Source organism: Octopus sinensis, linkage group LG3 (assembly GCF_006345805.1).
Source record: "Octopus sinensis linkage group LG3, ASM634580v1, whole genome shotgun sequence".
NCBI classification, from domain to species: domain Eukaryota; kingdom Metazoa; phylum Mollusca; class Cephalopoda; order Octopoda; family Octopodidae; genus Octopus; species Octopus sinensis.
In genome coordinates this window covers 7702213-7711818 of record NC_042999.1, presented here as the reverse complement: position 1 = coordinate 7711818, position 9606 = coordinate 7702213, and positions in this window count along the sequence as shown.

Genomic DNA, 9606 nt, shown 5'->3' with positions numbered 1-9606 from the left:
GAAAAGAGAGAAAGTAGATGACAACCGGATGTTAATGAGAATACGCTATAAAGATAGAAGTGGAGGCGTAATGGCCCAGTGGTTAGGGCAGCGGACTCGCGGTCATAGGATCGCGGTTTCGATTCCCAGACCGGGCGTTGTGAGTGTTTATTGAGCGAAAACACCTAAAAGCTCCACGAGGCTCCGGCAGGGATGGTGGTGATCCCTGCTGTACTCTTTCACCACAACTTTCTCTCACTCTTACTTCCTGTTTCTGTTGTACCTGTACTTCAAAGGGCCGGCCTTGTCACCCTCTGTGTCACGCTGAATATCCCCGAGAACTACGTTAAGGGTACACGTGTCTGTGGAGTGCTCAGCCACTTACACGTTAATTTCGCGAGCAGGCTGTTCCGTTGATCGGATCAACCGGAACCCTCGTCGTCGTAACCGACGGAGTGCTTCCACATAAAAATAGAAAGTGACGTCGGTGAAATATCGATTACAGCTAAGAAAGAACGCTACGAACACACACACACACACACAAAGCCGTAGTGGTGATTGTATCAACGGAAACACGTACATACACACATCACCAGGCTAGCATCCCGCTGCAAGGAAGCGACAGTATACGTCCACACAGATGGACAAACACACAGCTAAACAAGAGATGCTGCGAATAAGTGCATTGATAGAAATAATGAGAAAATCAAACAACATTCAAGGACAGAGAATAAAAGAACGAGCAGGAAGACTGAAAACACGAAGTGAATAAGGATGAAATGGAGAAAGGAGGATAAAAAAAAGCAACAGAGGAGAGAGAGAGATGCAAAATTTCACGGGGGGGGGGGGGGTTGTCAAAGTGAAAAATTAGACATTGATTTTTTGCGGCGAGCTGCCAGAATCGTTTTGCACGCTGGGCGAAATGCTTCGCGGTGTTTCGTCTGCCATGACGTTCTGAGTTCAAATTCCGCCGAGGTCGACTTTGCCTTTCATCCTTTCGGGGCCGATAAATGAAGTACCAGTTTCACCCTGAGTGGGGTCGATGTAATCGACTTAATCCCTTTGTCTGTCCTTGTTTGTCCCCTCTGTGTTTAGCCCCTTGTGGGTAGTAAAGAAATATGTATTTCGTCTGTCGTTACGTTCTGAGTTCAAATTCCGCCGAGGTCGACTTTGCCTTTCATCCTTTCGGGGCCGATAAATTAAGTACCAATTTCCTCCTGGGGAGGAGGGATGTCGATGTAATCGACTTAATCCCTTAGTCTGTCTTTGTTTGTCCCCTATATGTTTAGCCCCTTGTGGACAGTAAAGAAATATATTCTCAACACCATGGCAAGGAACAGTGAGAAGGTGAGTTGAGTGGCTCGCTGTGTATTTGAGGAAACTGTCACCCACCCGACAACACCCGTTTCATCTCTATTCTATGATTTTCAAAATGGCTTCGTGTACAGCAGTGGTTCTCAACCATTTTTCACCTATGGACACCTACGATTCCCATTTTACGCAGATGTAACCTCCTAGGCATTCAATATTAAAAAACTAGGTTATTATCATACTTTTCATCATCATCATCATCATCATCATCATCATCGTTTAATGTCCGTTTTCCATGCTGGTGGGGTTGGACGGTTTGACTGAGGTCTGGAGAGCAGCGGCTGCACCAGGCTCCAATCTGACATTATTTCTACAGCTGGATGCCCTTCCTAACGCCAACCACTCTGTAAGTGTAGTGGGTGCTTTTTACATACCACCGGCACAGAAGCCAGTAAAGTGGGCCTGACAACGATCATGTTCGGATGGTGCTTTTTACGTGCCACTGGCACAGGAGCCAGTCAGGGGATACTGGAATCGGTCACAAGGTAAAAAGCAAATTGTTAATATACTTTGTGTATAACTAATTTAGTACAGACTAACTTTAACAACAGAATCTTTTATTGACTCCCAAGAGCCATATGTACCCTGGGTGAGAACCACTGGTCTACAGTATACTTGTACTTACAGTGGCATTGACTGGTGGTGGGCAAAGCCGGCTCCAACCAACGAGTTCATCACATTCCTTATAAATACTGATACCATCCGACGGACGTCCGCAGTCGAGGATGCCTCACGGGGTGAACGATTGCATCGAATAGCGCAGATGCCGTAGCCGTAGTCGGCATTCGTTGTTGAGGTGTAGAGGTCATGTTCGGAGTGTCGGTAGGAACACAAATTCACATGTGGTCCCTGGTAACATATATACTTTAGGATAGTGTGATCCGTAGCAGCGCATTTTACAGTCGAATGTCGACCGTCTCAGAGGAATCGCTGACCAAGTCACCGCCGATTATCGGGGCAGACGTAAGTTAAAATGCCGGCCATAGAAATATTTGTTGTCGAACAAGTCCAGAAATTTATCCTTTCCTGGGTCGGTTCTGAGCTCCGTAAACCTGATGAAGGTCGCGGGCTAGATACAGGGTTAGGGTTAAGCCGAAGTTCTGACGATCAAATTCTAATCACAAAATTACAAAACAAAAAATTGTGAAACGTCAATCACCGTTTGTGTGATTAGCCCAGAAAAACGACAGAATCCGTTCTTCACGACTGTTAAATTGTCGCAAAGACAGACTATATCGACCAAAATGACACGGGAGAAAGATTAACTATTTGGTCAAATATATTGACAATAAGGTATGATAAGTGAAAAGAATTTGTAGAAGCATGTACTAAAGCCGAAAGAAGACGATATCGGGGATCGATCATCCGAGATCTCTACTCCAGACTTACAAGGACATTAAAGAAACGCGTTCAAATATTGATAATCGAAGAGAAGAACGAAGAAGGAAAGATATCTTTCTTCTGACAATGTTAATCTCTTCTGATCAAAATATCGCGAGAATACAAGTCGAAAAGAATTCAAAGAATCTTAAATGGAAACAAGCAGGAACAAAATGAGGACAATTATATTAATGATAATCCTTTCTACTCTAGGTGCAACGTATGAAATGTGTGGGAAAAGGGGTTATTCCTTTGCATTGGACCCTGTCCTTGACTGCTACTTATTTTACCAACCCAGAAAGGATGGAACGAAAAATCTGCCTCAGCGGAGTTTGAATTCAGAACGTAAACATTAAATGAAATATCGTTGAAAAATTTGTTCGGTTTGCTATCGTTTCTGGCAGCTCAGCGTCTTAATGATGATGAGAAAGAGGAGGATGATGATGCCCTGATGCAGTACTAAGTGGTGGCTCTCATGGCTAATGATCTTAACTGATTGGAAGTGTTATCATATACATTGTTTTGTCTTGGTATAAAAGATGGGCTACAGCAAATATTCCGCTCAATACCACAGATTTGCTTGTCAGTTGTTTGACCTTAACCAGTTGAGCATGTCCCTTAGTGGCTGATGATATGTGCATCTCTGATCACGAGCAGAAGTAGTGGGGGAGCATCATAGCCATGTGTTGAGAGGAATTCTTTGGGGTTTGAATAATTCACATCTGGGAACATGGCAGTTTCGCTCACATTCCCTTACTTAAGGTTATTCATAACCCTTATTCAAGGACATTTTTAACGGGATGGGCTACTCGGCCTGAAGACAATTCTAACTGGGCCTCACCTGTATGGTCATGCGCTGTTTATCTTTATAGAAGATCACGATGTCGCGCACATATGGCTGTGATGCATGTACCTGGTGTACCCTTAACAGACAGGTAGTCATAATGAGTATACTGGGCTTCGCATATTTTACACTAGTTTCACTTTGATTTCATGCGCTGCTGTTACTCAATAATGATAATAATAGTAATGATAATAATGATGATGATGATGATGATGTTGATAATAGTTACTTCAAATTTTGACAGAAGTTTCGGGGAAGGACATAAGTCGATTATATCGACTCCTGTGTTCAACTGATACTTATTTTATCGACTTCGAGAGGATGAAAAGCAAAGTGGATCTCGGCAGAATTTGAACCCAGAACGAAATGCTTCTAAGCATTTTTCCTTCCGCCATGCTAACGATGTTGCCAGCTCGCCGCCTTTGCTCGAAGCAATAATAGGCGAATAGGTCTCGTATCACAATCTATTACCTTAATTTTATATACTTCTTGTACGTTGGATATACAGATTTCACGAAACGGGGATAGACACAACTGTCTTCACACGATGTACTTCAAACCACTCCACTAAACACGGTACTACATGAAATACAAGCTCTCAACGATCTCAACGACTCCCTACGACTCGCACGAACTCTCAACGACTCCTATGTCTCCTCTCGTTCCAACCAATTCACTAGTCTTTATAAGAGTTCGGCTTGTCCATTCTTCCAATCCCACGGGGTTGTCTGTAACTCTCCCCACAACACTTAAAAAATAATCTCTAAACAAAAGACAAAGTAAAGATAACTTGACTGTAATTATCTTTAGTGTTGTATAGTAAAGAGAGACCCGAATCAACAATCATAATCACAAAATGTCTGATTATAATTAATTAAAATCTCGCTTTACTGCAACGGGCATCCTCGCGTACAAGTTACGTGTTAAGGTGTAAATAAATATATGTGTAGGTTTACAATAAACACAAACTGGCCTTGAAGTTTAGCTACGAGGTTCTCTCTCAACAAAATAAAATGTTCAGTTTGATGCATTTCAAAAGGTTAGTAATAAATGAAACAAATTCACAAAGAGATGCCAAGGATCAAGTGAAACAAGAGAAGGATCAAAATATAAATCTAACAAAAGCTTTTTACTCAATTCCCACAAAGCGACACACATGCCACTATTGCTGAGTGATATTAATTAATGTATTACTGTTTCAAGTACATGTAACTTTCAGCAACGAACAGCTGATAGTAATGTGATGAAACAATTGTAGTGATATGTAATAAAGCCTATTCCGTTTTCTCGTATTAATATTTTTGATATGAAGTCTACAGATATATACAGATTTGCACACCTATTTCAACAACAGCACTACAGCCGGGGATGAATATTACAACGGCAATAACCACAGCGATATCACCAGACCCACGCCGCATAATAACAACACCGATAACAGCTCCAACAACAGCAATGGCAACAACTCCAGGCGTGGAGCCAACAAACGATACACCAGAGGTGAGAATACAACCAGTACTCAAGTTCGGAGATATATCGGGTTCGGCGGGACTGACTTTTAAGTGGCACCTGTACAATAACAATTCCTCTTATATGGTTCCGGAAAGACGTTACGTTACTTCCCTTGCCAGCCACACGTGGTGCCTTAAGGATGAAGAAACCCTATAAAAAAAAAAACCCTATGGAGGATCATAGAGCAGCTGGGGTCGTATATAAACGGGAGCAGACGATGCAAGCTTTGCATAGCAGAGCGTACAAAGATTCTTAATGACTCGCTGGATCCGAATCTCTCTTAAACTCAAGACATGAAAGCTTTGGTCCCTGCCCCATTTCAAACGGTACTTGATGCAGGTATGAGGTCCTCCGTTCATCGATTAGAGCTCGAAACAGACAAAAGGTGAAGATGCTATGTTTGCTCTTTAGGTTCATCAGATTTGCCAAACGGACCGGTTAAGGGAAATAACTCGTCCTGTTTTTAAAGTTCAAACAGAGTTTATTATTCTTTATTTACAAATTAACTGACCGGAACAGTTTTCTACCTCCAGTTTGAAGAGAGGTTATATGCCTGCCGCCATTACAATCTGACAAGTCACCTATGAATCAAAAGGCTTTATGGATGCGGACCTATTGGTCACTTCATGACCCCTGCATATATTTAACTGCATCTAAATACATTACTGCTTTATAATTTAGAGTGTGCTTCTTTTTCGGATATATAATCCACTGACGATATATATATATATATGCATACACACACACACACACACACATACATATACACCTTACACACACATGCAAGCGCACGCTCACACACACACATACACACACACGCACACAAGAACTTAGAAGCTTCGCGAGACATGAAATAAATGTTTTTTAATGGTGGAACTCGAAGCAGATATTTAAACGCCAATATTCATAGCTATATGTGCAAGTGTGTAAATCTATATGTGTTTATATTGCATGCATGGGCATATTCATAAATATATACTTGTGCGTGTGTGTGCATATATATATATATACTAGCAGTATTGCCCGGCGTTGCTCGGGTTTGTAAGGGAAATAACTATATAAGCATTTTTAGAGATGTAAAGTATAATAGCCATCTCAATATGGCTAACCACAAAGGGGGGGGTGTTACTGTAGGTTTTTACGTTCTGAGATTTAATAATAAATTTTTAGAGAGTTACTTCCCTTATATATGCCAAAATGCATTAAAAATCAGAAAAATTGATGGTAAATTTTTTTTTAAATCGTAGACTCATCGTAGACGCGCGCTAATACCCAGAAGGGCTCGATAGGAACCACGACTATAAGATACCCGGTTTTGGTTAAACTGCACCGCAAAATGTGGGAGTAATTAGGGATCTAAATCGTAGGAGACAGACAGCACACAACCTCTCTTTTATATATAAAGATATCATCATCATCATCATCATCATCGTTTAACGTCTGCTATCCATGCTAGCATGGTTTGAAACGATTGATGGTAATTTTTTTTTAAATCGTAGACTCATCGTAGACGCGCGCTAATACCCAGAAGGGCTCGATATGAATCACGACTATAAGATACCCGGTTTTGGTTAAGCTGCACCACAAAATGTGGGAGTAGCTAGGATTCTAAATCGTAGGAGACAGACAGCACACAACCTCTCTTTTATATATAAAGATATCATCATCATCATCATCATCATCATCGTTTAACGTCTGCTATCCATGCTAGCATGGTTTGGACGATTGATGGTAATTTTTTTTTAAATCGTAGACTCATCGTAGACGCGCGCTAATACCCAGAAGGGCTCGATATGAATCACGACTATAAGATACCCGGTTTTGGTTAAGCTGCACCGCAAAATGTGGGAGTAGTTAGGATTCTAAATCGTAGGAGACAAACAGCACACAACCTCACTTTTATATATAAAGATATCATCATCATCATCATCATCATCATCGTTTAACGTCTGCTATCCATGCTAGCATGGTTTGGACGATTGATGGTAATTTTTTTTTTAAATCGTAGACTCATCGTAGACGCGCGCTAATACCCAGAAGGCCTCGATATGAATCACGACTATAAGATACCCGGTTTTGGTTAAACTGCACCGCAAAATGTGGGAGTAGTTAGGAATCTAAATCATAGGAGACAGACAGCACACAACCTCACTTTTATATATAAAGACTAGCAGTATCGCCCGGCGTTGCTCGGGTTTGTAATGGAAATAACTATATAAGCATTTTTAGAGAGTTACTTCCCTCATAGATGCCAATTCGGGCTTTCTTAGCCATTTCTGTTTTGGTGTCTTCAAGCAATGAAGTCGTTGTTCTAAAAGAACGCTAGTCTCCTTGACAACGCTTTACGACGTTGATTTCCTTACACTCCCTTCCCCACAGCTTCACGAGGAGCGAAGAAGGGGGAGAAGCAAACAGGTGCAGGTGTGAGCGTGGACGCCAACTCCGCCGCCATCGACACACGAAAAATTATGCATTAAAATGGAATAAAAAATGATGTTAAATTATTTTTAAAATCGTAGACTCATCGTAGACGCGCGCTAATACCCAGAAGGGCTCGATATGAATCACGACTATAAGATACCCGGTTTTGGTTAAACTGTACCACAAAATGTGGGAGTAGTTAGGAATCTAAATCGTAGGAGACAGACACACAACCTCTCTTTTATATATAAAGATATATATATGCAAGCTTCCAATTTCGCCTCCACTTGTATTTTCGTAACCTGTCTCATCTTTCATTTTCTTTCTCGCTCTTTCGTGTTTCTTTCTTCATGCTCTCTAAAACATTCCAGTCTATTACGAAACATTAATAAAGTTTTGTTTTTACATTTAGTTGGAATTCTTTTTTTTTTCTTCGCGATGCTTTAGTCATTAATTTTCCGTTTAATTTAATAAATGAGAAAATTAAAATTTGATTTTGTTAATTACAAAGGAAAAAATGAATTGCAGTCTTTTGTTTTCATTTATCAGTGTTATTGTTGTTGTAATTATCGAAGTCGCTCTGTTATGTTCGTCCTCGTCTTTGTTGTTGCTGTTGTTGTTGCTGTTGTTGCTGTCTTCGCTTTTGCTGTTGTTATTGCCTTAGTCGTTTCCATGTTAATATTCTGTTGGTGATGATCACGCTCGCCTGACTGCCGATGTTCGTGTATTAAAATATATATACACTTTATTTCAAACTACACTCACATATGTGTATATGTTTACACACACAGATACATACATATACACACATTCACACACACACACACACACACACACACACACGCACACACACACACACACACACATATATATATATATATATATATATATATATACCTGTAAATGTAAAATGACAATTATTCGGTAGCCATGATAAAACTCCGAGTTTCGGATGTCGGGGTGGAAATTCACGCCGCCATCTCTTCAGTTATCCCGCCATCGGAAAAATACTATGAAAAATGACCATTATAAAAAAGGAAATTACTGTGTGATTGACCGTTATTAAGACAAAAGAGCTATTAGAATGACCAGTAAGTGAGGGGAGGGAGGAAAAGTAAGGGGGTAAATCTCCTTCCCCTTACTTAGCGGTCATTCAAATAGCTCTTTTGTCTTAATAACGGTCAATCACACAGTAATTGCCTTTTGTACAACGGTCATTTTTCATAGCATTTTTCCGATGGCCGGATAACTGAAGAGATGGTGGCATAGATTTCCACCTCGACATCTGAAACTCGGAGTTTTATCTTGGCTACCGAATAATTGTCACATATTATATTTACAAATAAATTCCTCTATTTACATAATATCGAGGTCTCTTTCTTTTTTTTGTTGTCTCACCATATTTATAAATATATATATATATATATGTACATATATGGTTGGCACCAGCGGTATTCGAGTAGTAGCGAAGATAAGGGGGTGAAACTACAAGGACTTTCCGGACTCCGACTGATGAGGATGCCGTCTGCGAATGATCTTTGTATCTTGTTTTTGTCTCGTCTGCTGTTTGTCGTGCTGCCGCCCATTATTCCGCATGTTGTGGTTTGTTGGCTTCCATTTGTTGTGTTCTTTCTATTCTACCTTTGATTTATATATATATATATATATGAGTCACGTGATTTCGTGATCGACCAGACTATCGGATGTTGTTATACATCGCTGGTTACAATGTGATTTGCAAAGCTTTAACTTTCAAATGATAACTAGCTCGCCAGGTGAGATGGCCAACATTACTCCTGCACGGAAAAAACTTGTCTGTCGAGGGTTACCGATTTAAAGCAGAATGAACTAGGACAACTGGGAAATGAAGTATTTTGCTCAAGAACACAACACGACACTCGGTCTGGATACAGAACCATGGTCTAGCGATGGTGAGTGCAACACCCTAACAACTAGGCTCTCTCTCTCTCACTCTCTCTCGCTCTGTGCAACATCTATATTCCTTCCCATGCCTGTCATCTGTTATGTCCCTGCCGTAAAGCTTCACTTCCATACACGCCAGCTTAATTTAATTCGTCCTTAGTCGAAAGACACCTGTT